The sequence below is a fragment of the Pelophylax lessonae genome, assembly GCF_965119305.1.
Source record: "Pelophylax lessonae genome assembly, chromosome: 1".
Lineage (NCBI taxonomy): Eukaryota > Metazoa > Chordata > Amphibia > Anura > Ranidae > Pelophylax > Pelophylax lessonae.
The window spans coordinates 408,604,603-408,632,585 of NC_138768.1; the positions used below are offsets into that span (position 1 = coordinate 408,604,603).

Sequence of the window (27,983 nt, forward strand, 5' to 3'; positions counted from 1 at the left end):
GTGTGATTTCGCTGTGTTTTCTAGTACTCAGTGCTGTGTTTCCATAGTGCTTGAGAGAGAGAGAGTAAAAATCGCTGCTGCAGCCAAATTGCATGGGAATCGCAGATGAACTCACAAAAGGTTGCACTGGGGTTAATTTGCTAAAACTGGAGCGTGCGTGCAAATTCTAGTGCAGCTCTGCATAGAAACCAATAAGCTTCCAGTTTTCTTTCAAAGCCTAAAGTGATATTAAAATCTCCTTTTTGTTTCTATAAAAATACCAAACATGTTATACTTACCTGCTCTGTGCAGTGGTTTTGCACAGAGCACCCCCCCCCCCCCCATCCTCCTCTTCTCAGGTCACTCATTGGCTCTCCTGGCCCCTCCCTCCTGCCGAGACCCCCACAGCAAACAGCTTGCTATGGGGGCACCCAAGCCGAGCCGCTGCTCTGTGTGTCCATTCATACATTGAGTCGCTGTTCAGCCCCACCCCTTCTCCTCATTGGCTAGCTGACTTTATATAACAGCAACGGGTGCCAATGGCACCACTGCTGTGTCTCAGCCAATCAGGAAGGAGATTCCCAGACAGCCAAAGCATAGAATGCATTAAGATAAAAAAAAATCTTCTGCCTTTACAACCACTTTAATTGAACAAGCTTAAGTTAGAAGCTGATTGGCTACCATTTAAAGCTGCACCAGATTTTCCACTCTCCAGTTTTAGAAAATTAACCCCACTAGCTGTGATCCTTCAAATTGCACAACACAACTTAATAAAAATGCACCGAATCAATGTGAACCTAGCCTGAAATATTAACTGCCTGGTTCATAAGATAAATTAAGAATGTGTGTTTTTTTCTTTTTTTTTTTTAGTGAATTTATTTTAATGATTTTTCTACTTTTTTTATTTTTTATTTTTTTGTTTTGTTTTGCGGTATTTACCTCAGATTTTTATTAAATTTGTGGTATTTACCTCAATTTCTTTATTTTACTTTGATGAATTGACTTTTATTATTGCATGCTATAGGCTCAATTCAGATATTGCATGTGATATTTGTGTTTTTTGTATCTATTTTGAAAATACTGCATGAGATAATAAAAGACTAAGGCCTCTTTCACACGGAGCGGACCGTATTGCGATCCGCTCCGGCACTTTTTTTTTTTACGGACACGGATGACACTTGTGCCATCCGGTCCGTATGTCCGCATATCACCCCAATCCGTTTGCGGATGATATTCGGACATAATGTATGTCTATGGGATTGCGGATGTCAGCGGATGACACCGCTGACATCCGATTTTGCGTCCTTTCCATTTTTTAAACGAAAGAAAAATAGGGTTCTGTTCCGTTCCAAAAAACGGAAAAGAACTGAAAGGACGCAAATCAGATTTCAGCTGATGGTCATCCGCTGACATCCGCAATCCCATCGACAGACATGCATTATGTCCGTATATCATCCGCAAACGGATGGGGTGATATACGGACATACGGAACGCCCGTGTGAAAGAGGCCTAATGCTGGGCATAAACTCAACAAAATGATATGTTGGATTTAATTAACTTTTTTATGTTAACAAGTTGCACATAACTGGGTACTTAGGTTTACTGAAATAGACCATGTTACTTAAATTCAACGTAACCCAGTTATGTGCAACTTGTTAACATAAAAAAGTTAATTAAATCCAACATATCATTTTGTTTAGTGTACACGTGTAGATTTTCATTCGGAAATTTTTGTTTTAAGAAAATTCGTTTGATTTTTTTAATTGTTAGTGGGGTCAAATCAATGTCTGTTTTTGACTGCAGTGATGGGAAAATTCAAGAGGGCAGGAGTGAAAACTTTTCTCGGTTATCGCTCAGAAATGACATTCATTTTAAAATTGAATGTTAAAAGCAAAAGACAATTTTCGAACGACATTTGTCCATTCATCGAATGTTCAAAGAATCTTTGTACAAATGTTCTATGAACATTCTCGTCCAAAAATCTATATGTGTATGGCCAACATAAATTCAAAGTAAAATATCGAATGTGAGTTAAGCACCGCACATTTGTTAAAATGTGAAGTAAATACTGCAAAAAAATATATAAATTAGATAAATCATTAAAGTAAAAAAAAAAACACATTTAATATTCATCTCATGGTACAGGCAATTAATATTTTAGTAATATACAAAATAATGATAAAGAGATCTCTGCACCAACAAGTAAGGTAAAAGTATAACCAACCAAGCGCTATAATAATAAAGCCAACTCTGATGAAGTCCTGTAATGATGCAACTCATCAGTTAGAGCTATGCCACTGACGTCATCATGCTGATGAGGAGTTAGCAGAGTCTTATCATTACAGAGTGATAGAGTGCTTCTTCCACATCACATCTATTTATATCTATGATGTGATTTTACTCTTTACCTTATATAAGTGTTTTTAATCAGCTGATGACAGTGAGCCAGAGAGTTAATCCTTTATGGGAATCATACAGTTTAGACCTCATTTAAGAGGTCTGATTGTGAAGGTGAGCAGAATTGTTTACCACTGGGTGGAGAGCCTGTGCACCTCACAAAAAGCATGAACAGTACAGCATGAGAAGATCACATGGAAGAGCACTGGAGTAGAACTGAGTTTACATGGACATTCAATGCAGGGCCGGAACAAGGGGTGGGCAGGAGGGAGGGGGATTGCCCTGGGCGCAAGTGTTTATTGCAGGGATGGGGGGCACCTTGACCCTAACCCTAAGGGAAGGGGGGGTGCAGTGTGGCATCCTTGCCCTGGGTGCTGGATGACCTTGTCCTGACACTGATTCAATGGGCTATTTCTTTTTCACAATTTTTTCATATTTGCTTTAGCTTTTTGTTTGGTTGTTACACAGAATTGCATTTGTTTAATATATATTACATCTGAGATATACACAACTTTTTCACATATTGCACATTGGAAAGGTATATTAGTGTATTACCGAGTGTTATTGCACTGTTGAGATGTCACATTATAATTAATGTAGTGGATTTTTATTTGGGTTTATTCCTATAGCGCTGCACTGGTTAGTTATTTGTAGCATTGGTGTGAAAAACGTAACAAACAGGTTTATACTTAGCTGCTCTGAAAAATGGAATTGCACAGAGAGGCTTGGAGTAAACCAGGCCTTAGCCTGTAAAACAAATTGTGAAAAAAAAGGAAATAATAATATAAATGCTAAATTTGGGTGTTAAAGTGTTACTAAACCCAGGACCCTGCATTCACTATATCTGGTCTCCCACAGTACACAAAACATGGAAATGCAATTATTTTAGTAAATATAAACTGCTAAATACCTTTTCTCATCAGCAGTATATAGCAGTCTTGTGATTTGTATCAGTTCCTAGTAAAGCTTGTAGGAGGAGTTTTCATTCTCCCCTGATCCTCTGTCTGGACAGTGCTGATTGGCCTTGTGCTTATCACATGCACTCTCCCAAAGAAAAATAAAAAACTCTCTAGTAATACACACCAAACTGATCATGTGCAGCCCTTCCCCTGGCTGTGTAAATATCCGGTCATTTTTTGGAGACAGTAAAAGAAGAGGAGGATCAGAGATGATACATGATCAAACAGCCTTTTTACATGTAGCAAGGTTTCCAGGCCTATGGGCTGATGTGGGTCTGCCATTAGTACCGGTAATCTCTCCAGCCCATGTGAGCTGAGTCCCCAGGTGTGACAACTGAAACAGCAACAACTCCGGCATCTTTGTTTGTAGTTTTTATTGGAATAAAGGGGATATGAGAAGGGAATGAGTGGGATACTGCATTAGGCTTAAACTAATTACAATTAGGACTTTTCTCCTAAAATGCCCGTTGGCGCTTCCCTGACGCCAGCCAACGCTCACTGACTCTGAGAACACTCTGTATAACAGAAGAAGTGTTGAATCCCCGACTTATAGTCCTGTAGATCCAGGACTGAGAACTGTAGAACTCCTGACACTGTTGAGCACTGAATACTTTCCCCCGCCTGGCACAGCTTGAGGAAGTATTTTGTAGAACTCGGTATAACTGTCACTGTAACTGGTACGCTCTGTACAATTCAGGGCCCAAGCTAGAGGTGTCCCCTTTAACCTTGAACTCTTCAGGGTCTACTGACTATGTACCCCCTTTACAACTTCAGGGTCCTCAACCTAGGTCTCCCTTTACAGCTAGCTGACACTGGATCCCAAAACCTGTTCCGGAGTGGTCCCCTCTGACTTTAGGCAGACCCACAGGGGCAATCCACAGTACTCGCGACCTGTGTAGGCTTTCCTGGGACTGGACCCCTCTCTCTCTCTCCACAGGCTCTCGGCACACCGGATCCCCTCAGTTCAACTCAGCACTCTCTGGATTCTCAGGCGACACCCCGACACATCCACCTTCCTCAGACAGGAGGAGAGACAGCCGCACTTTCCCTCCTGGGACTCTGCTCCCGCCAAAGACCCCGTGCCACGCACTTACCCCCCAAACTTATACCCACTCCCAGAATCCTTTGCAGTCTAATGTCTTCTGGGGTAGTTACAAGCTGGGATGTGTCCCCTGATTGGGCTTCCCACACTGCCCTATGAGAAGCCTCTCCCAGGAGCCAGTGGGGATACTTCTCCCCTCAGCAGGCACATCTGGAAGCCCTGATACCCTAACTGAGTAAATCACAGCCCTGCTGTTAGGCAGACAAGGCCCACTTTACATTTACCTAGCACCTACCTGTAGGGTGCTACATACACAATATATATAAAGTATTAACCTTTCTATAATATATAAAGGATTAACACCTTAGGTTCCACAGTGAGTATAGCAATCATGCTTTACTGTATATGCAGACTGATTTTACTGTTGTGGATTTAGTAACACTTTAAATATCACAAAATATTAATATTTATTGCATTTGCTAAATAACATTTTTTTAAGGCTGGGTTCAAACTGGGGCGGCTTTAAAGTCGCCCGACTCTGAAGCCGCCCCATGCAGTGCGATTTCAGCGTGGCTTGCAAAAGACTTCTCTAAAAAATTCAGTGCAAAAGTCGCCCCCAAAGTAGTGCAGGAACCTTTTTCTAAGTCGGAGCGATTTGAGTTGCTCCGATTAGAATGGTTCCATTGCACTGACTGGAGGGCGACTTGTCAGGCGGCTAAGTCGTCTGAATAGTTGCCCCAGTGTGAACCGGGACTAAATTGATTCATGCAGTATTTATCTTAGTGAATTGACACCATTGGTCAAAATCAAGTAGGAGCTTCATTTAATGGACAGCAAATTGAAGATTGTCTGCCACGTTCTCCAAGTTCTCTGTCATTTTTTTCAGGCAGCCTCAGTTTTTAATAAGTAAACATTTTATTAATCTCTGCTTTCCAGCTTGGGTTCACTCCTTAGCCATCAGCAGTAAACAATAACTCATGCAAAAACATGCCCAGATAAATGTCTAATTCTGAAGACCCAGGAGGTCCCAACAAGCATAGCCGAGGGTCTAGTTGTACTGGAGGACCCTGGAGATCATGCAAAAAGGTTTTCATATGCTACCAGTAAGTCTGTATCTGTGGGCAGGACCAGAGCAGGTAGAAAAATGAGCCATGGACCTTGTGGCACTCAGGGCATATTGGGTGATAGGGAAGTTTATATCTTTCTAACCAAATTGGCATTAAATAGGTGCAATAAATATAAATAGATGATAGATCGATAGAAATAGATAGAGGTATAAATAGATGAGCGTGTGTATTAGTGTAGTTCAGAATTCGTAATATAGAGCGTACCTGTAAACGTAACATGTGAGCATGCTACTATGCATATGTTATAATCTAACTATTTACATTAGGCTATTATATTTTTACTTTTTTTTTTTTTTTTTAATACATAAATTTACAATACAGTAAAGTGCAGATGCTGTGCACTGTCAATAAGTAGTAAAATAATAAGAAATACTGCTAGCTCCACCAAATGCAATCCCACACCTCCAAAAATCTAAGCTAAATAAATATTGTGGTCGCGCTGCTAGTACATACACACCATTCAAATGCAAGTGAAAAGAAAAAATACCAAGGAGTATAAAAAAATCTCTTATCAAGTGTCAACTAATATATATAACATGCTTTTTATTCCCACAAATATATGTGTATAATTGATAAATATATTATTATATGTATAAATATACATTCCTATCTACCAATATAAAATCCTAAAAATGCAATAAATTTCAAAGATCCATATAAAGTGCAAAAAAGGGTGATACTTCTCATTTAAACAAACATAAATACAATCACCACAAATATAAAGAGAATCATGAGGCCCCGTTCACATAGGGGCGATCCGACTTCGTGGGGCGACCTCAGAGGTCATGGTGCGAGCAGTGTGCCGCAACCTCGGAGCGGCCGCCACGGACTTCATAACATTGAAGTCTATGGCGGTCGCCTCCGGGTCGCCCCAAAGAAGCTCCGGACCCTTTTTCTAAGTCGGAGCGACTTGTGTCGCTCCTATTAGAACGGGTCTGCAGCTTCCCTATGGAAGGCGACCTACGGCGACCTGTGAGGCGACCAGGTCACCTCACAGGTTGCCTTAGTGTGAACCGGGGCTAAGAGAAAATGAGTCCTGCAAATATTTACAATTTGCACTTTTAATTTATAGACTTTTGGGACTCACTTTCTCTTATGATTCTCTTTATATTTGTGGGTATTGTATTTACGATCAATTAAATGAGAAGAATCACCCGCTTTATATGGATCTTTAGGATTTATTGCATTTTAAGGATTTTAAATTGGGGGATAAGAATGTATATTTATAATAACACCATTTTATCTGCAATACTGAGTAGAAATTTTGCAGACTACATTGTGCTGTGTGCATGCACTTATGATTTTAGTGTATTTATTTTATTGAAATATTAATGTTGATAAACATTTTTTCCAGCTATCATGAGCCATATAAAACAAAAAATTCTCCAGATTCTTTGCTGTCTGAAACTATTCAGTCTTTGAAGCCCCGTACACACGATAAGAAAATCTGTAGGGAAAATTCGCCCGACGAACGATCTGCCGATTTTCGGATTGTTAGTATGGTGCTTTCGACAGCCGACTCCGACTTTTCGGCTGACAAAATCCTGATGTGCAGGCTATAAAATTTTTGTTGTCCGTAATACAACGTCCGATTTTCGTCTCATTAGTACAGATTTCGACAGAAAAAAATCTTAAGAGCAAGACTAGGCATGCTCAGACGAAAGAACACATACAAAGCAATCCAACACATGACATCACTTCTGAAGTAGAATTCTGTCGTACGGGAAAATTCGTATGAAAACCTCTTCACTTTCCACATCAGACTAGCATGCCACAAAAAACGGACGACAGATCGTTCGATAATCTGATCGTGTGTATGGGGCTTTACTGGTATGTGAATTTTGTTGGTGGATATATTAAACAAAAATTCAGTAAAATTATAGATGTAAAATTGGAGGCAGCCCTTAACAGTGAAAGTGTAAATTGTAACTTCCAAGACTATGAAGTGACCTTTTCCATTTATTAGCATATTCTTTCAGATGTTTGTGTATAGGCATATGTTTAATTGTGGGTCCTTACTGAGCTCACAACAGGAAATCAAGCATCTTTTTCTGTGCTTAGCAAAGTTCATAGCACACATTGCAGGAGCCCTTGATTTGCCCTATTTAACTCTTCTTTAATTCAAAGCAGATGAATGCTCTGCAGGCAAGAAAAACAAAACTAGCATTCTAAAATATGGTCAGAATTCAACAATAAACATAAATTAAAAAAATAAAAAATTAAGAGGCAGCCAACACACTTTTTTTTGTTTTTAAGTTCTATATCTAGCATTTCATGTACTTATAGTAATGGATGCCGACAGCGCATTTGTAATGGCTAAATTTCAGACATTAATGCTGCCCATTCGGCTTGTAAACCAGCTTTATACATCTATTATCACTCTGCAGTGTTTATGATACTTTTGCCAGGGTTACATTTTGCACTTAGTTTTTGGCTTTGGCCATGATCCCTGACATTACAAGTCAGGCATTTATCAAATTATAGAGGCTAACGTTCTTATATTTCCAAAATAAATAGAAAATGTGTAGACATCCATGTACAAATGCTGGGATATATTCATATACACTCACCCCATGATAACTGAATTAGGTTATACCGCTGTAACACATCATTAAACAACTAATGATGTCACCAATGTTAGGTGCCCGTCATTGTTCCTATTGTTTGTTTCATTCATCTAATGACTAGCAGAGTGTATGTGCAAAGCCTAGAAGGCACTCTTCCCCAGATTATTAAAAAAAAAAATGAGCTCTTTTATGACAAGGTCAAATAAGGACATTTCTACAGGACTTAATGTGCCCTCTAGTGGTCAAAGAGTCACTTTAAATCAGAAATAAACTGCATCTGACATCACACACCAAAAACACTATTTAATTCATTTTAATATTCAAAGCAAACTCACCCATCCATCCCTCCATGCTTTATATCAACGAGAATTCAATTTAAGAAACACTCCCTAGCATTTCTGGCTGTGACCATCATGAGTAAGGGCAGATGATTCATGTAGCATTTACATCCAGAATCTGTCTGCCCTTAGTTCAGTCATACAGACTCCCCTATTCCTCTCCTGAAGACTCCTGAGGTTTATGACATCATTTGCCTAGGCCTGGAAACCAGAAAGTAATTGAAGAAATGTAAAAAAAAGGTTTAACCAGTTCTGGACCGGAAGGATTAGCCCCTTAATGATCAGGCCATTTTTTGCGATTCGGCACTTCATTATTTTAACTACTTCCGGTCCGCGCTATAGCCGAAGTACGGCTACAGCGTGGACTCGAATTTCCGGGAGGCCGTCTTTAAACGGAATAAAAATTTTGAAGTTATGTATTGTGTTGTAATGTATTTGTATTGCATTTTCGAATGACAACGGCACTGATTAAACAAAAATCGTATGATTTGGTATTATACGAGAAACATTTTTGTGCTTGTCCCATCAGATATTATCCGATGAACTGTCGTGATCAGCTCTCAAAAGCACTGTACCAACAATCAGATTATCACATGATCGCTTTGAAAGCAGTATTTTTTGTATGATTGTCTGATTGGGTGTCTGGGCCATAACGCTCATAACATTAACACTGTACGTTACAGTGTTCAATCAAAAATCAACCGTTTTCTTGTTATATTATTCGAATGTGCTAGTGAAAAAGACAGCTTTATTATAATCACTTTCATTTTATCTATTTTTTATGAAGTGGGTATATTGTGTACACCAGTGTTTTTCAACCTTTTTTTCAGTCAAGGCACCCTTTAAAAATATGGACAGTCTTGAGGCACCCAATTCCAAAATGTAAAAAACTATTCTAATAGTTTTATAGAATACATCAACATTCACACATAGACACCCAACGTTAGCGATGATTTATTCTTCCAAATCCAATACACTTTTTCCCACTGGTACTGACTAGTATCCCAACGTTTCTCTTCTCCCTCAGTGTGTCTCCATCACTCAGCTAATGTGACCCCAGTGCTGACAGAGAAGGTCATTGGTTGTTAGGATGCAGACGGCTAGAAGGTCTTAATAATGCGCAATGAAAACCTGTGGCTTTGTGTAACTAAAAGGCTTCATCCACCCTCTGGCTTGTATACAATTTTGGGGCAATTTTTAGGCATTTTGCCAAGGCACCCCTGAAGAAATCTCAAGGCACCCCAGTGTGCCTGGGCACCCTGGTTGAAAAAGGCTGGTGTACACTCCTTTTATCGTGTATGTAACATTGCTTGGTGTAGGCCAAGTGTATCATTATTGTAGCCTTTATAAGCTATTTTGTTGAAGTGCAGAATTGGTAAAAAAACATGCTTGTCCAACTTCCTTAAAATGACTACAATCAAATTAAGGGGTGTATTTATAATAAAAAAATCATACAGGGAAAGTGAAATTCGTTTTGTGCAAATGAGACAAAAAAAAAAAAATGAATGTTAGGCTATTTCAAGTGCTAGATAAATGTTTAAATTAATTGAAGATGGAACATTTGGCCACTAGATGGAGCTAAATATTATAGGAATTTCCTATGAAGCTTAGCACCATCCAGTGGCCTTTCATGATATTTTCAGTTTTAAATCAATGAAACACGTGTCCAATACAGGATTCATTTTTTGCCCCATTCGCACAGAATGAATGCATATGCACTTTCACTAGATGAATCGCTATGCAATTTTTTTAATACACCCCTAACAGTGATGCAGCTTAAAAATGTAATGCTTAGTGCAGGGCCATCTTACCGAATGGGCACGCTGGGCAGTTGCCCAGGGGCCCCACTTGTCCGAGGGGCCCCACCTGCTCAGCCCCAGCCAAGCATTAGTCCCGATTCCCGTGTTCATCCCGCCTCCGAACTTAGCAGGTGGCAAGCGCCAATCGGCCCTGCACTGCTGTCTGGCCACAACTGCAGGAATTCCTGTCCGCCTCCACGGGAACAGGCACACACGGGACAGTTGACTGACTCCTGTCCATGTGTGTGTGTTCACTGGACCCAGCTGCCTAACTTGGAGGCTGTCATTAGCCTGGCACTGCTGTACCAATAAACATTGCCTTATCGATAACTTGCATTTTTATTCTCATGGTTAATTGTGTAGGCAGGGCCCTAGTGCACTGCATTGCCTAATGCTCTTAAGATGGCACTGGCTTGGTGCACATTTAGGCAATCCACCCAGTTACAATGCTGCGGGGCCTCCAACATTAGCAGTGTATATAAAATGTAATAGCTGCCCCCTATTAGTTTAAATAGGACCAAAAAGTATATCCCATGTGCATTACATGTACAACCAATGTCATCAAAGTAGAATGTTAGGACACAGTAGTTTGTATGTACCTTTAGGGCTCAGTCACACCATTTCTGTTTAGCTGCACTGATCTGCATGGATCAGTTGTTTTCTATGTGCCCTGTACACACCATAAGGCCGCTTTCACATGGGCGGTTGTTCTGCCGCTGGTAAAAGCATGTTTTGTTATTTTGAAATTCCAACACTCCTGGCACAAAGATTATTCACATTTGTACATTACGATTATGTGCGACTACTTGCGTTTAAATGCGGCTGCGTTTAGCTGCAGTAGTAAATTTTGTATAGCAACCGTTTACTTATTTTTTCTTTGTACTGCGATTAACTGAGATTATATACAGATAGCTGCGGTACATCGCCCCTGGACGCTGTCAACTTTAATTTTTCTAAATGCACAAAAAAGTATGTTATGAAAACGTTGCTAAACGCAATGTGTGAATGGGGCAATAGGGATGCATTTAGCTGCGGTAAATAAGTTCCTCTTTCCGCTGCTAAAAGCTAAATTCTAACCGTTGGTGTGAAAGGGGCCTAATGCTACATAGAGGTGTGTTGTGGTAAAATGCAGGATGTTTACATTTTTGCACAATACACCTCACTGCATAGCACTTCTCCATGTTGCAACATGATGGGGTGCATAGAGTTGAATGAGGTGTCATTTTGTTATACTTCAATAAAGTTTAAAAAAATGTCAACAATGCAATACGATTTAACAACACATCGCGCATCAGCATGCACGTGGTTAACCATTTGCCTACTGGCCACCTAAACCCCCCTCCTGCCCAGGACAATTTTCAGCTTTCAGCGCTGTCGCACTGTGAATGTCAATTGGGCGGTCATGCAATGCTGTACCCAAATGAAATTTTTATCTTTTTTTTTCAAACAAATAGAGCTTTCTTTTGGTGGTATTTAATCACTACTGGGGTTTTTATTTTTTGCTGAACAAACAAAAAAAGTCTGAAAATTTTGAAAAAAAAAACAAAAAACAGTTTTTATAGTTTGTTATAAAATTTTGCAAACAGGTAATTTTTCTCCTTTATTGATGTGCGCTGATGAGGGAGGACTGATGGGCACTGATAGGCGACACTGATGGGCACTGATAAGGCAGCACTGATGGGCACTGATAAGGCAGCACTGATGGGTGGCACTGATGGGCAATGATGGGTGGCACTGAAGGGCACTGGTAGGTGGCGCTGAAAGGCACTAATATGCGGCACTCATGGACACCAATGTGTGGCACTGATGGGTGGTACTGATGGGCAATGATAGGCACTGGTAAGGGACACATAATGGGGCACTGATAGGTGGCACTGGGGAGCACTGATAGGTGACACTGGTAGGTGGCGCTGGTGGGCACTGGTAAGTGGCACTAGTGGGCACTGGTGGGCACTGGTAGGTGGTGCTGGTGGGCACTGGTAGGTGGCACTAGTGGGCACTGGTAAGTGGCACTGGGGGCACAAATTATCCCTCTCCTCTTCAGGACTGATGTCCCTCTGACAGCAGCCAGCGATCGTTGTTTTTTTCTCCTCACACTGACAGTGTGAGGAGAAAAAAACAGCTGATCGCTGGCTGCTGTTTACTTTGGCTGACAGCTGATCACGTGGTAAGGGGGCAGGATCACCCCCGATCACCGATCTGTGATCAGGCAAGTCTCATGGACTCACTGATCACAGAGCGAGCCGGGCTGCTCCTCAGGAAGCGCGCAGGCCGCTTGTTGCAGAGAGAACGTCATTGTACGCCCTCCCGGCAATTCAGGTCCGCGCTGTAGCCGTCATTCGGCTATAGCGCGAACGTCAAGTAGTTAAAAAAAAATGTCTAATTTTAAAAAGGGCATCGCTAGTTTAACATTTCTTTTTAGCTGTGGATAGAGTACATGAGCTTTTTTTTTCTTTTGGGCTCTTTCAGACGGCCGCTCCGCTGCGGGACTTTTTTTTTTTCACGGAGCGGATCACATTTGTGTCATCCGCTCCGTATGTCCGCATATCATCCCATCCGTTTGCGGATGATATACGGACCTAATGTAAGTCTATGGGGATTGCGGATGTCAGCGGATGACACCGCTGACATCCGATTTTCCTTCCTTTCCGTTTTTTGAACGGAGGAAAAATAGGGTTCTGTTCCGTTCCAAAAAACGGAACAGAACTGAAAGGAAGAAAATCGGATGTCAGCGGATGGTATTCCGCTGACATCCGCAGTGCCATTCATTTACATTATGTCCACAAATCATCCACAAAAAAATAGGATGATTAGCGGACAAGCGGAGCGTCCGTGTGAAAGAGCCCTTTGTCATGTCTTGTTGAGGATATTTTTTGTCACTTCCTGTCCCAGACACATAACAGGAAGGGAATGGTAATCTCCCCAAAAGGAGAGGAAATTCCTTCATAGACAGAACAGGTGTCCCCATTGGAAGATTTTGCCTCACCACCAGTCTAGTGACAACAGTAAACTTTTGCATTTCCCCCGACTTTCTGTTCAGGTGACTAAGGTCACAGAAAGCATTAAATACCTGACAGAGGTTCTGTCTCTTGTCTCAATCCAAACCTAAAAATAAATGTTTTGACTATTTATAAAGTTTAACTGTCATTTGCCCTGAGCGCCCTTTAGTTGCCAGTTCCCAAGCAGTCATGGAGGTCCTGCTAAGGCTCCATTCACAGTTTGGTGTGTATTCTTAGAGAGTTTTTTTTTTTTTCTTGGGAGAGTGCATGTGATCAGCACAGGGCCAATCAGTACTGTCCAGATAGAGGGTCAGGAGTCCTGGATCCTAATAGGACAGCCTGTGCGGTATGAAAACTCCTCCTACAAGCTTCACCAGGCACTGACAGAAGTCACAAGACTGCTATATACTACTGATAAGAAAAGGTATTTAGCAGTTTATATTTACTAAAATAATTGCATTTCCATGCTCTGTGTACTGTGGGAGACCAGATATAGTGAATGCAGGGTCCTGGGTTTAGTAACACTTACTTTTCTGACAGCCAGTGAACCCTCATTTTCAAGAACAACATTTTCCAACAGAAACTTTACATCCCATACCTCCCAGGAAAGTTGGATGCCTGCCCCTCCCCTTGTTGGGCTCTGTGGTTCCTCTAACTCATGCCACTTTTGCCTCGACAAAACCCAGGTTCCAGGTTGCAATGGCGACTGGAAATCGCGGCCTGGAGCCTGGGTTACACCGCAGCAGTGGCTGGGATCCTCCCATGTGGCCCATCCACGGGTGATCGGACTAGTGTCTTGCTGGCCGATAATTGAGGCCGTGGCTTTGCGGTCTGCTGGAGCGGGATACACGCTCCTATGTGTAAACAGGCGCCCTCTGGTGGATGGTGTTGTGATGAGCACGGCCTGCTCTCGCTGCCTGTCCCCCTCCAACATCATCTTCCCAGGTTGACAGCTAGGCTTGATTGGGAGTGTGTCAGTACCACATCATCAGTGCTTATCAGTGCCACCTGTCAGTGCCCATTAGTGCCACCTGTCAGTGCAACTTATCAGTGCCACCTATCAGTGCTCATTGGTGCCACCTGTCAGTGCAGCTTATCAGTGCCACCTAATAAATGCAGCCTAATCAGTGCCCATCAGTGCTGCCTGTCTGTGCCCATCTGTGCTGCCTATCAGTGCCCATCCGTGCAGCCTATCAGTGCTTATCAGCGCAGCCTCATCAGTGTAGCCTGCCAGTGCCACCTCATCATTGCCCATCAGCGCAGGCTCATCAGTGCCCCCTTTTTTTTTTTTTTATCACTTGGCACCAGGCACGATCAATTCTTTCTGCCTGACACCCCGGACATGCAGTTCTGGGCGCTCCTAACTTTTTTTTAGCTTACTCCTAGATTCTAAGGAAATTTGTCTAACCCTGCTCTAGCTGATGTAATAAAGCCACAGCACACAGAGGAAGGCCATGCATCTTACACAACCAGAAGTGTAAAGATTCTACTGGAAGGCTCTATCTAAGTAAGAAACCAAGTTGTGGCTAGCTGCCCGCTGAGATGTGTTAGGAGCCTTTTTGTTTTTTTTTTGTTTTTTAGGCTGCCTTTACATTTTCAACTCTTAAACCCCACTTCAGACTGCTGTTAAATTTAGCAATGCAGTTGGGGGCCCCCCTGGGCCCTGCACTACATGGGTAAAGTGGGGAAAATAAATACATTAAAATACTTAAAGCCCAGCTCCAGGCAAAAAAAAAAAAAAAGTTTTCCCTCGTGCTGGGGCTGTGATCGCACTGCATTAACCACTTCAATACCGGGCACTTTCACCCTCTTCCTGCCCAGGCCAATTTTCATCTTTTAGCGCTGTTGCATTTTGAATGGCAATTGCGTGGCCATGCAACACTGTACCCAAACTACATTTTTAACCCTTTTTTCTCACAAATAGAGCTTTCTTTTGGTGGTATTTGATCACCACTGGGTTTTTCTTTTTTTCTAAACAAATAAAAAAAGATAGAACATTTTGGAAAAAAAAATTTTTTTCTTCGTTTTATGTTATAAAATTTTGTAAATAAGTATGTTTTCTTCTGCATTGATGAGCACTGATGGGCACTGATGAGGCGGCACTAATATGCAACACTGATGGGCACTGATAGGCAGCACTGATATGCAGACCTGATGGGCACTGATAGGTGGCACTGATAGGCAGCACTGATGGGCACTGATAGGCTGCACTGATGGGCAATGATAGGTGGCACTGATAGGCAGCACTGATATGCAGACCTGATGGTCACTGATAGGTGGCACTGATAGGCAGCACTGATGGGCACTCATAGGCCACACTGATGGGCACTGATAGGCTGCACTGATGGGCAATGATAGGTGGCACTGATGGGCAATGATAGGTGGCACTGATGAGCAGCACTGATGGGCAGTGATAGATGGCACTAATAGGCAGCACTGATGAGGAGACACTGACAGGCATTACTAATGGGCACTGATTGGCATCCGTAATAGGCACTGAGTGGCATCTTTGATAAGCAATGATTGTCATTCCTGGTAGCCTAGGGTTGGCATCCCTAGTGGCATGGGTTGGCATCCCTGGTGGGGCTCTAGTGGACATCTCTGAGGGGTCAATGTGCTGATTATCAATGCACACCCCCTGTCAGGAGAGCCACCAATCAGCTCTCCTCTACTCACGCCTTGTCAGCGCGAACTGAGGAAAGCTGATAAATGGCACTTCCTGGTTATCATGTGATCAGCTGTGATTGGACACAGCTGATCACATGGTAAAGAGCCTACGTCATGGGCTCTTTACCAGGATCGGAGATGCGGTGTGTCAGAGCTACAGGATAACTTAACCACTTTGCGTCCGTCATTCTGTTATATGGCAGGTGGGAAGTGGTTAAGCCTAGTACACACAGGCTGAATGTCAGGCAGCATTGACCGGTTCAAGAGAAACCAGCTGACATTCAGCCCGTGTGTACTGCAGTCAGGCTGAGTTTGGCCGGCTTCTGTCAAAGGGCCATGACCAAAAAATGTTCTGCTGTTCTGGTTCCCAATTAATGTTCACAGTGTTTACAAGGCTTTAGAGAAGGGAGATATACCTACCTAAGCCTCTGATCCTCTCTGCACAAGACCAGTCCCTGTGGCTCCTGCTCGGCAACACCCCCCCCCCCCCCTTAGTCTAGCAGTCTTGAGCGGTGGACTGTTCCTGACATCATCAAGCCCATAGACCTGCTCTGGACATTAAGGCGTCAGGAACAGTCCCCCTCTGGATTGTGGGGGAGCGCTGTTTGTCACTGAAACAGAGGATAGATTCTGTATCTTTCTGGTCCTCCTGCACAAGCCAAGCAGAAAACCGTAAATGCATGCAGTGCGAGCAAAGCCCCACTGCATGGGAGTTGGGCTTTAAACCTACTGCTATGCATGGCTCACATTTTGGCTAATTCCTACTGAATTGACTCAGATTTGAGCCATAGGTGACCCTGTCCGCACCACGCAGAGTGACTAAAGTCAATGTTTGTCAGCTAAACAGTGCCTACATCCAATCAGATGCAGCCAATATTCAGGTATTTGGCAGTCGCAGGTGCTGGCTGTCAGGGAAGATTCCCACATCTACACTGTTTAGCATTGATGGAGGAATCCCTTAAGTCTAGTACAAACAATCAGAAATTTGGATGAAAAATACGGCTTTTGAATCAAGATAGTTAATGCAAAATTATCTTAACGGATAAACAACATTTTTTTCTCCTATGATACCAGATCGTAAGATTTTTGTTTAATCAGTACAGTGTTCGTCCAAAAATCTGAAGACCAAGACTTTGCATGCTCAGAAACGAAAGAATTCATTACAATACAATACAACACATTATATCACTTCCAAAGTTGTATTCAGTCATACGGGAATTTTTGTAACTTAAATCCCCGTACACACGTACCGATTGTCGGCCGATTGTAGGCTTGTTAGTATGATGCTTCCGACAGCCGACAGCGCACTTTCGGCCGAAAAGAATCTGTCATGTAGGCATTAAAATTTTTGTTGGCCAACACCAGAACGGCTGATTGTTTGCCAGTCACTACAGAATTCGGCCGACAATCAGCAGATTTGCAAGACTGGGCATGCTCAGAAAGAAAAAAGACAAGGAAAGTTAACCATCACATGACATCACTTCTGCAGTCGGCTGTTGTTGGCCGACAAAATTTGTGTGCAGTCTTTTGCAGTTTTCAACAGACACGACAGCCCTGGACAAAAGACGGCCGATCGTTCGGCCGACGATCGGTACGTGTGTACGGGGCTTTAGTAACCTCTTCATTTTCGATATGAGACTAGCATGCAAAAAAAGAGAAGATCATTCATCCAATATTATCATCATGTGTCAGGCTTTAGGTTTCTCTTGTTCAACCTGTGTTTTACTTGCTCAAAAAATCCTAAATTCTCCTTGCTTTGCAATGTTAAGGAGGGGTCTTTGGAGTAATGTTTAACATTTTTATCCTTGTCTATACTGTGCTGGCATATCTCATTATCAGTTGTACCTGAACACCATCTGTCCTAACAAATGGTTACAATTTGGAAATGCACCTCTTGCATTGTACTGTATGTTAATTGGGGACTGCTCAGTGAGACCCTCCAGAAACACTTACTACCTACCATGAGGCCTTTACCTCAGGAACATCTGAAAGGTAGGAAGTAATTCATTTTTTTGCTGGTATGCTGTGTAAATAAGAACACACAACAAATATATAGTAGGGGTTGACTGCAAAAGTGTAAACAGATGGAACAGATATCCAAAAAATGGTTAGGAGCAGCTTAGACATTTAGCAGTTTTTAACGGAGGCTGAAGAACCCACCTTGGATTACTTTTTAAAGTGGTTGTAAACTGCTGGGTGTTTTTTTTTTTTTTCCAGACCTGCAAGGTAAACCCATGCATACTAGCACATTATGTGAAACTTGCCTGAAAACGAACACCTAACTGACATGTTTGACACTTTTGGGGAAAGCAGTGATTTTACTAAATACTAAATATGCACTGTTACTATACTAATGACACTGGCAGGGAAGGGGAAATCAAAATGTGTGCCTATGGGGTGATTTATAACTGTGTGGGGGATGAACTTATGGAATGAACACAGAGACCCCTTAGGATCCCTGTGTTCATTTCTAACAGAACAGCTGTCTGCCATGTTTTTCAATGGCAGACCGCCGTTCTGTCTCCATGGGGAGCGATCGCAGGTGCACGATGGACATCGCGGCCGCCGGACCCGCTGATTGACTCCGCCTCTAGCCAATCAGTGTGTGCGTTCCCCCACACTAACTCCTACTTGAACTGAAATACATGTATGTCATTTCGTGTAACAAAGCCGATCTGTCACAGTAAAACTATGGCAGCTGCTCGGCAAGTGGTTGAAGAGGCTGTAAACTGCAGGGTGTTTTTTGTTTTTTCTCAGACCTTCAAGGTAAAGCCATGCATACCAGCACCTTATGTGAAACTTACCTGAAAATAAAGCATTCGCTGGAGGCCGCTTCCATCTTCCTGCCGCGATGATGTCACTCCTGCACATGCATGGGGGAGCCGCCATTTATGGCAAGCGACGTAGTACTACGCTCACCCAGGAGCCTCTAGGCTCCTAGCCTCTAGGAGCCTGAGGCGCGCTCCCGCCCCCGCTCATTCACGGGCATCCCCGCGCGAGTGACCGGCGGCTCCGATGTCCGCCGGTCACTCGTGATCTCCCACTGGAGAGGGAGAAAGGCAGGCGGCTGATGTAAACAAAGCTGCCTGTCATTCTCCCTGGTGTAACAGCAGAGATAATACGATCCTACTATGTAGGATCGTATGTCTCTGTGGTTACATCACAAGCCACGCCCCCCACAGCTAGAATCACGCCCCTAGGGATACATTTAATCCACAGATCACCAATAAAGTTAACCCCTTCCCTGCCAGTGTCATTTTTACAGTAATTTTTGCAAATTTTTAGCACTGATTACTGTAGTATTGTCACTGGTACCCCCAAAAGTGTCAAAAATGTCAGTCAAGGGTCCGATCTGTCCGCCGCAATGTCGCAGTCCCAAAAAACAAAAAAATCGCAGATCGCCGGCATTACTAGTTAAAAAAAAACCCAATAAAAATGACATAAATCGTTCCCGTAGTTAGTAAACGCAATAACTTTTGCGCAAACCAATCAAAATACGCTTATCGCGATTTTTTTCACCAAAAATATGTAGCAGAAAACAAATTGGCCTAAAATGTTAAAAAATTTTGATTTTTAAATTTTCTTTTTTGGGAATTATATATAACAAAAATGTGAAAAATATTGTTATTTTTTCAAAATTGTCGCTATTTTTTTGTTTATAGCGCAAAAAATAAAAATCACACCGGTGATCAAATACCACCAAAAGAAAGCTGTGTCTGTGAGGAAAAAAGGACGTCAATTTCATTTGGGTACAGCGTCGCACGCCTGCGCAATTGTCCGTTAAAGTCACACAGTGCCGAATCGCAAAATAGGCCCTGGTCTTTGAGCAGCCAAATCCTCCGGGGTTTAAGTGGTTAAGGAATGACATTGGCTACATATATAGTAAATATTAATAAAGATTATTACAGTACCTATAGGTAAGCCTTATTATAGGGTTACCTATAGGTACAAGTACAAGATTGAGGTTTAAAACCACTTTAAGCAAGACATACTGTACATTATACAATTTTCTTTCCTTTAACCATGGGTTAAAGGAAAGAAAATTACTTGATTCCCCCATCAATGCAATTGGTGTTGATGGAGGAATCCCTCCCTCTGCGTTATTGTATTCTAACAGTAGAAAGTTTCCTTGCTGTCAGAAAACAATGATCACTGATGGCAGCTATAGCCGCTGGCAGTGATTGCATGAGGAAACTCAAACAGGCGCCTGTACTGAAGTTGATCGATAGATCAATGCAACCAGCCTGCCTATAAATGGATCAAAATTCAGCCAGTTTCTACTTAACAAGCTGAATTTGATCCGTCTATGGCTGGCATTAGAGGGGTGGTAGAAAAGTGGCTTGCAGGTGTTCAGGAATTGAACGGTTTTTACTTTTAGGTGAACTGTAATTTTTAATGGGATTACCGCTCCATAACTTTGAGCTGAGTGTTTGACTTGCAGTTACAATGACTTCTATAGGCAACTTTGACAGGTAGTTACAGCAAGTCAGGGTACATTTGCCCCAGCCATGTGTACAGCCACCTTTTGCTATATTATCTTTTGGAGGGGCGGCTGGGGAGCTGTAAAACTGTGGCTTAAACACCTGTTTTTTCTGCCCATCTCAATCAGCCCTTAACCACTTAAGCCCCGGAGGATTTGGCTGCTAAACGACCAGGGGGTATTTTGCGATTCGGCACTGCGTGAATTTAACGGACAATTGCCCGGTCGTGCGACACTGTACCTAAACGAATTTGGCGTCCTTTTTTTCCCACAAACAGAGCTTTCTTTTGGTGGTATTTGATCACCTGTGCGATTTTTTGATCACGCGCTATAAACAAAAAAAGAGCGTCAATTTTGAAAAAATAACAATATTTTTCACATTTTTTTTATATGAAATTCCCCCAAAAAAAAATGTAAAAATCAAAATTTTTTAACATTTTCGGCCAATTTGTTTTATGCTACATATGTTTGGTAAAAAAAATCGCAAAAAGCGTATTTTTATTGGTTTGCGCAAAAGTTATCGTGTTTACTAACAAAGGGAAAGATTTTTGTCATTTTTGTTGTTTTTTTTTTTTTTAACGCGTAATGGCGGCGATCTGCGATTTTTTTTGTGGTACTGCGACATTGGGGCAGACAGATCGGACCCTTGACTGACATTTTTGACACTTTTGGGGTTACCAGTGACATTTCTACCGTAATCAGTGCTATACATATGCACTGTTACTGTAAAAATACACTGGCAGTGAAGGGGTTAACTTTATTTGGGAGGGAGGGGCTGTGTGTGTCCCTAGGGGCGTGCTTTCTACTGTGATTGGCTGTGGCTTGAGCTGTAAGGACACTGATCAACGGATCTACATACTAGATCCGTGTGATCAGTGTCTTTACACCGAGGAGAATGACAGGCAGCTTGTTTACACAAGCTGCCTGACTTTCTCCCTCTCCCCCGCCGATCGCAGAGTGGCCGGCGGACATCGGGTCCGCCGGTCACACGCGCAGGGGGGTCCGTGACCACGCGGGAGCGCGCCGCCGGCGGCGCGCGCTCGCTCCCCAGACCCTCCCAGGCTAGTGACGTACCGCTACGTCACTCTGCCTGTGAGGGGCTGACCGCCGCAGTATATAGTCGTGCGGCGGTCGGCAAGCGGTTAAAGCTGTATTAAACCCAAAAGCAAACATTTATTATATTGCAGCATACCAATTCTTAGATGTGATGGCTTCATTAGTTTCCTTTTTTAGGCTTTCTCACTGCTATTTTTTCTGGTAATCCAGCCAGCAAGTCTGTTTTTTTTTTTTTTTTTTTCAAAAGCACAAATTCTCCAGCAGAATGTATCAGTTTAAATGGATGAGACAAATAAAAAGCACAAATTCTCCAGCAGAATGTATCAGTTTACATGGATGAGACAAATAAAAAGCACAAATTCTCCAGCACAATGTATCAGTTTACATGGTTGAGACAAATAAAAAGCACAAATTCTCCAGCACAATGTATCAGTTTACATGGATGAGACAAACAATTTAACATTGACAATGGTGAATAAGATGATCAGCTTTTATTTATTCATGCAAAATATTTATCTGAAAAGGAAAAAAACTGTTGGCTGTAACAAATTATAAAGTGTGAGCTACAGTTTGGCTGTGGTTTGTCAGTGTATCTAAATCTGCTAATACATCTAACACTCCCCTCTCACCCAGACTGACAATGCTGCTGTGTCTCCTGTGCTCATTCCTCCAGAGTTGTGTCTCACTATCATAGGAGGTGTGTTATGATCAGATCACCAGGTGAAAACAGAGGGAAAAAAGCCTAAGATAAGAAAACTGATGCAGTCACCACATCTAATGATTGGTAAGCTGAAATATTATACATTTTATGTTTTGGGTTAATTACTGCTTTAAAGTGGAGCTAAAGTTAGAATCATTTTAGTTCCAACATTCTAATGGCAGCAAATTCCCTCATTGGCATCTTCTACCGGGCTTCTCCTGGGTGCTGGCCTTCACCTGCCTAAATTGACCAGTGTGGCAAGAGGTCGCTATTACACATGGGCAGAAATGCAGTCATCCTGACACACAGGATGCCTCCAGCAGCTGAAAGCGTTTTCTCTCCCTTCTGCCAGCTGTCAGCTGCTGGAGGGAGAGACACAGACACAGTGCATAGTTCTGCACTTGTCCTCCCCTGTCCTGCCGCACCAATCCCCCTCCCTGTGCTGCCCACATTCCCCCCTGTGTGCCTGGGCCCATTCTCGTCACTCTGCAGTGCTGCCAGCTTCTCTCTCCTGCCGGGTGAACAGGCAGATGGAGAGTGGGGAAAGGAGCTGGTAAATATGTCATATGTCATTTACCAGACCCTCCTCTTTTCTGAACTGGACAAGGTGAGTGATTGGTACAGATCACTTCTATGCCCATTCATAACTGAGCATAGTAAACTCTGTTTACTATGTTTCAGTGTATGAATGAACATGAGCCTCTGTCTCCTGTTCATTCATCTTCAGTGCAACTGGGGCTGCAGGGAAAGGAACTGGGGCATCTGTGTCCTCAATTCCTTTCTCTGTCTCAAAGGTGAGATGTCAGGGATAGGGATTGACCGATTATCGGCAGGGCCGATATTGACTTTTGCCGATATGTCTGTATCAGCCCCGGAACTGGCCGATATTGCCAATATTCCAAATATTGCTCATGTAAGGGTAAAATTATGTCACATAGCATAATTCTGTTTACAAATGTTATTGAATATGCCACTCACATATGTACAAATTAAAGATATAAGCAATTCCACATTAGCAGATCTGCTGGCAGATCGGTATCTCTCACCCACTTGCCGTAAATAATACTCCGGTGATACCGCTCCGTTCGTCACCTGCTCGATACCGATCCGTCTCTCACCCACTTGCCGTAAGTGACACCCGGGTGATACCGCTCCGTCCGGCATACGATTTCGGAGGTCACTTGGTCACGCCATATATCTTTAAATTTGTACATATGTGAGTGGCATATTCAATAACTTTTTTAAATGCAACTATGCTATGTGACATCATTTTACTCTTACATGAGCATCACCACCTAATGGCTCTAAAGAAGAGTCTTGGACCCTGACATATGATGTACAAAATATCGGCCCATATCGATATGCGATGGCCAAAATATCGGTATCGGCAACGAAAAACCGATATCGGTTGATCCCTAGTCAGGGGTCCTGATATTTCATCCAACTACTATGTAGTACTCATGACCATCATCCGTGTTGTATATTTGTAGAGGCCAGACAAGGAGTGAGCAAATTCTCTATAAAAGCAAAGCAATATGTATCCTGATAGTTAAAAACAGTTATACAACAGTGCCAATGGAATACATTATGTGTGTTTATACAAAAAGATGTCACAAATATTAGTGCTGGTGGTGAAGGTCTTCATTTTCTGATGCGTTTCGCCAGATATAGCTTCATAAGGGATGTTCTGTCCAACAGACTTCTATTCTGATTACTTGTGTTTATGTTGCTTAAAATAACATGGGGTTTCTTGATTCACACAAGTTAGTTATATGAAGAGCACAGGTGCCATCTACTGTTCTTTTTTGGTATAGCTTCAGCTGTTTCTGCAATAACTGTAAACTCAGAATGTGTTTAAATACATCCGGACCACCCGCCACAGTTTTACTGCGGCAGGCATTCCCTCCTGCGCGAACCGAGGTAGCTCTATGTCGGACGCGCGCCTGCAGCTAGGGGGTGAGCACACGCCGGCAGCGGCGCGCTCCCGCCCCCACTCGGCAGTGGGGATTCCAATGCACGGGGCAGGTGGCTCCGATTGCTGCCTATCACCCCTGATCGCTCCTAGCTGAGAGAGAAGGACGGTCAGCTATTGTAAACACAGCTGACCGTTCTTCTCTCTGGAATTATCACAGAGCGCCTGTGATCCTTCTATATAGGATCACAGGTCTCTGTGATCATTTCACAAGCCCCACCTTCATACAGTTAGAAACACACCCCTAGGTACACATTTAACCCCTTGATCACCCACTGTGTTAACCCCTTCCCTGCCAGTGTCATTATTGCAGTAACAGTGCATATTTTTAGCACTGATTACTGTAGTAATGTCACTGGTCCCACCCAAAAGTGTCAAAAATGTCAGTTAGGGGTCCAATTTGTCCGCCGCAATGTCGCAGTACCGCTAAAAAAATCGCAGATCGCCGCCATTACTAGTAAAAAAAAAATTGCATAAATCTTTCCTGTAGTTAGTAGACGAGATAAGTTTTGCGCAAACCAATCAAAATACGCTTATTGCGATTTTTTTTTTTTTTACCAAAAATATGTAGCACACAACAAATTGGCCTAAAATGTTAAAAAATTTCGATTTTTAAATTTTTTTATTTGGAAATGTTATATAGCAGAATGTGAAAAATATTGTTGTTTTTTTTTTTTTCAGAATTGTCACTGTATTTTTGTTTATAGCCCATATAAAAAAAAAAAAAAAAAAAAAAAACAGAGGTGATTAAATACCACCAAAAGAAAGCTCTATTTGTGGGAAAAAAAGGACATCAATTGTATTTAGGTACAGCGTCGCACGACCACCCAATTGTCTGTTAAATGAACGCAGTGCAGAATCGCAAAAAATGGCCTGGTCATTAAGGGGGCAAATTCTTCTGGTCCAGAAGTGGTTAATAAACTTGTTAGGATCCAGGTGCATTATGGGTAGAATTTCTACAGGAAGTGAATCCGCCACCATTTTGAGAAGATACAGCAAGGCAGCAAGACGTGTTTTTCCTCCAATCTCTCGCCATCACCCCTGAGAGAGCTTGATCATTGTTTCTTTATTGTATGCAATATTGTACTGATTGATGTTATTTTTATCTATTTGTAGTTTCACCTGGCTTGTTCTAATAAATTTTAGATCAAAGAAATATGGTATCTGACGTTTATGGAGCAGGAAGGTTTAGCTCTCTGTCCTGGAGACAAAACAAGGGCTTATGAAACCAAAATGGCACTTATCTACAAAAGACCGCAACATTCAAATCATATTGTTGGTGCCTTTTGGTTGACAGGGTATGTGCCACATAATATATGCACAGATATTTTGTAATAATATGTATATAGATATTATTTGGATAGTATTGTCTTTTGTAAAGAGGTGCCATTTTGGTTTCATGAGCCCTGATGAAGCTAAGTCTGGCGAAACGTGCCGGCACATGAGACCTTTACCATCAGCACTAATGTTTGTGACATCTTTTTGTATAAACACATATAATGTATTCCATTGGCATTGTTGTATAACAGTTTTTACCTATCAGGATGCATAATACAATGTATGAATTTTAATATTTGGTAAAGAATAAAAATATATGCTTTTATAGTGAAGTTGCTCAGTGCTTGTCTGGCCTGTACAGTCTGAATTTTTCTTTAGGTATTTCAAATATACAACACGGATGATGGCCATGAGTACTACATAGTAATTGGATGCAAATATTAGTGCTGGTGATGAAGGTCTTCATGTGTTGGTGTGTTTCGCCAGATTTTGCAAAAGACAATAACATTCAAATAATATCTATATACATATTATTACAAAATTCAAAAATCTGTGCATATATTATGTGGGACATATCCTGGCACCAACTTTATTTGAATGGTATTGTCTTTTATAGATAAGTGCCATTTTGTTTTCATGAGCCCTGATGAAGATAAGTCTGGCGAAAAAAGCTAGCCCATGAAGACCTTCACCACCAGCACTTATATTTGTGACATCTTTTTGTATAAACACATATAATGTATTCTATTGGCACTGTTGTATAATTACCAGGATGCATCTTAACTAACAGCTTCTGCCCCCACTAGGCAGTGGGGATGCCATTGCGCGGGGTCGGCTGCCGTGTGTAATGTTCCGGTGCCTCTGGTACCCTTGTCTCCATATTTCTCCTCTCCTAATTGCGTCCCATCTTGTGTAACAAAGGACGCATATACCTTTAAGACCGGATGACATCATTGCCGAGTGCCGCTATGAGCGGCTATTTCAATCGCCGGTTTGCTCTCACTCATCGCTTGTTCAACCCACATGTTCATCGCACCTACGCCTGAGAAGTCGGAGCTGCCGACATACCTCCCTTGCTGAACTGAAGCCGGAAACCTCGCTGGTGATCCGTATCTCGCTACGGGATCACCCCTCTCCAATGGACACTGTTATTCCTAAACCTATCTAAGTGATAAGTACCCCGCAGGGGATTCTTGCTAACCAAACTCCTACTGTCATCTACTGCAATTACCAAAACTATCTGTATCTATCTATTCACTATCATCTGCATAGACTGTTAGCTCTTGGGACTACCTCAACTATCCTTGCACTAGGTTACTCTGTCTAAGTATACTCCATCTGTGTCCTCTTACCATCTGCACTATACTTGACATCAGAACCTATCTGCTTTACCATCACCTGCAACTCTCCTATACTACTTCTAGTGCTCACCATACAATAGCCTGTCTCTCATCTATATATCCTCATATACTCTATCCCTCCATTAAACATCTATTAATATATATATAGTATATAACAGGCTGTACGCGATGATGAAGTCCTGAGAGTTGGATATGTTGTTCAACACATTCTCTACAAGGCTACTGAGTGTAATAATTCTGCAGCTGTAAATCCATCCACTAACAAAAACGCATGAACGTTACACCGTGATTGCCATGAGCGCCCGCAATCGCTCCCCGCTGAGACAGAAGAACGGTCAGCTGACAACTATTAGTGCTGGTGATGAAGGTCTTCATGTGTCGGTGCGTTTTTGCCAGACTTTGCTTCATCAGGGCTCATGAAACCAAAAATGGCACTTATCTACAAAAGACAATAACAGTCAATTAATATCATACTATAACAAACTACAAAAATCTGTGCATAAACAGTATTATGTGGGACATACCCTGGCATCAGCAATATTAATTGAATGTTATTGTCATTGTAAATTGCTGCGCAAACTGTTGGTGCTATATAAATCCTGTATAATAATAATAATAATAATAGATAGGTGCCATTTTGGTTTCATGAGCCCTGATGAAGCTAAGTCTGGCGAAACGTGCTGGCACATGAAGACCTTCATCACCAGCACTAATACTTGCATCCATCTACTATGTAGTACTCATGCCCATCATCTGTTGTTGTATATTTGAAATACCTAAAGAAAAATTTGGACTGTACAGGCCAGACAAGGAGTGAGCAACTTCTCTATAAAAACATATATTTTTATTCTTTACCAAATATTAAAATTCCTATATAATTGAATATGCATTCTAATAATTAAAAACTGTTATACGACAGTGCCAATTGCCATGTTTTTTTTTTTTTTTGCATAAACACATCTAATGTATTCCATTGGCACTGTTATATGACAGATTTTAATTATCAGAATGCATATTAAGTTATATAGGAATTTTAATATTTGGTAAATAAAATTTTTTTTAGAGAAGTTGCTTACTCCTTGTACAGTCCGAATTGTTTTGTCTCTTTACCTGATATTTCATCTGAACCCCCCCACAGCTTTTAAAAAAACAAAAAAATTGTAAAAATAAAGAAAAATTTAAAAAATGAAAATGAAATTTTTAGAATTGTAAAAAAAAAAACCATTTTTAATAATTGTAAAAAATAAAAATGTTGAATGTTT

At 41.8% G+C, this 27,983-nt stretch overlaps 1 protein-coding gene across 1 annotated transcript in view; it reads left to right on the forward strand.

Moving 5' to 3' along the window:
- MLLT3 (MLLT3 super elongation complex subunit) overlaps window positions 1-27,983 on the forward strand; it is a 462,813-nt gene that overhangs the window by 46,596 nt on the left and 388,234 nt on the right. The window lies entirely within an intron of this gene.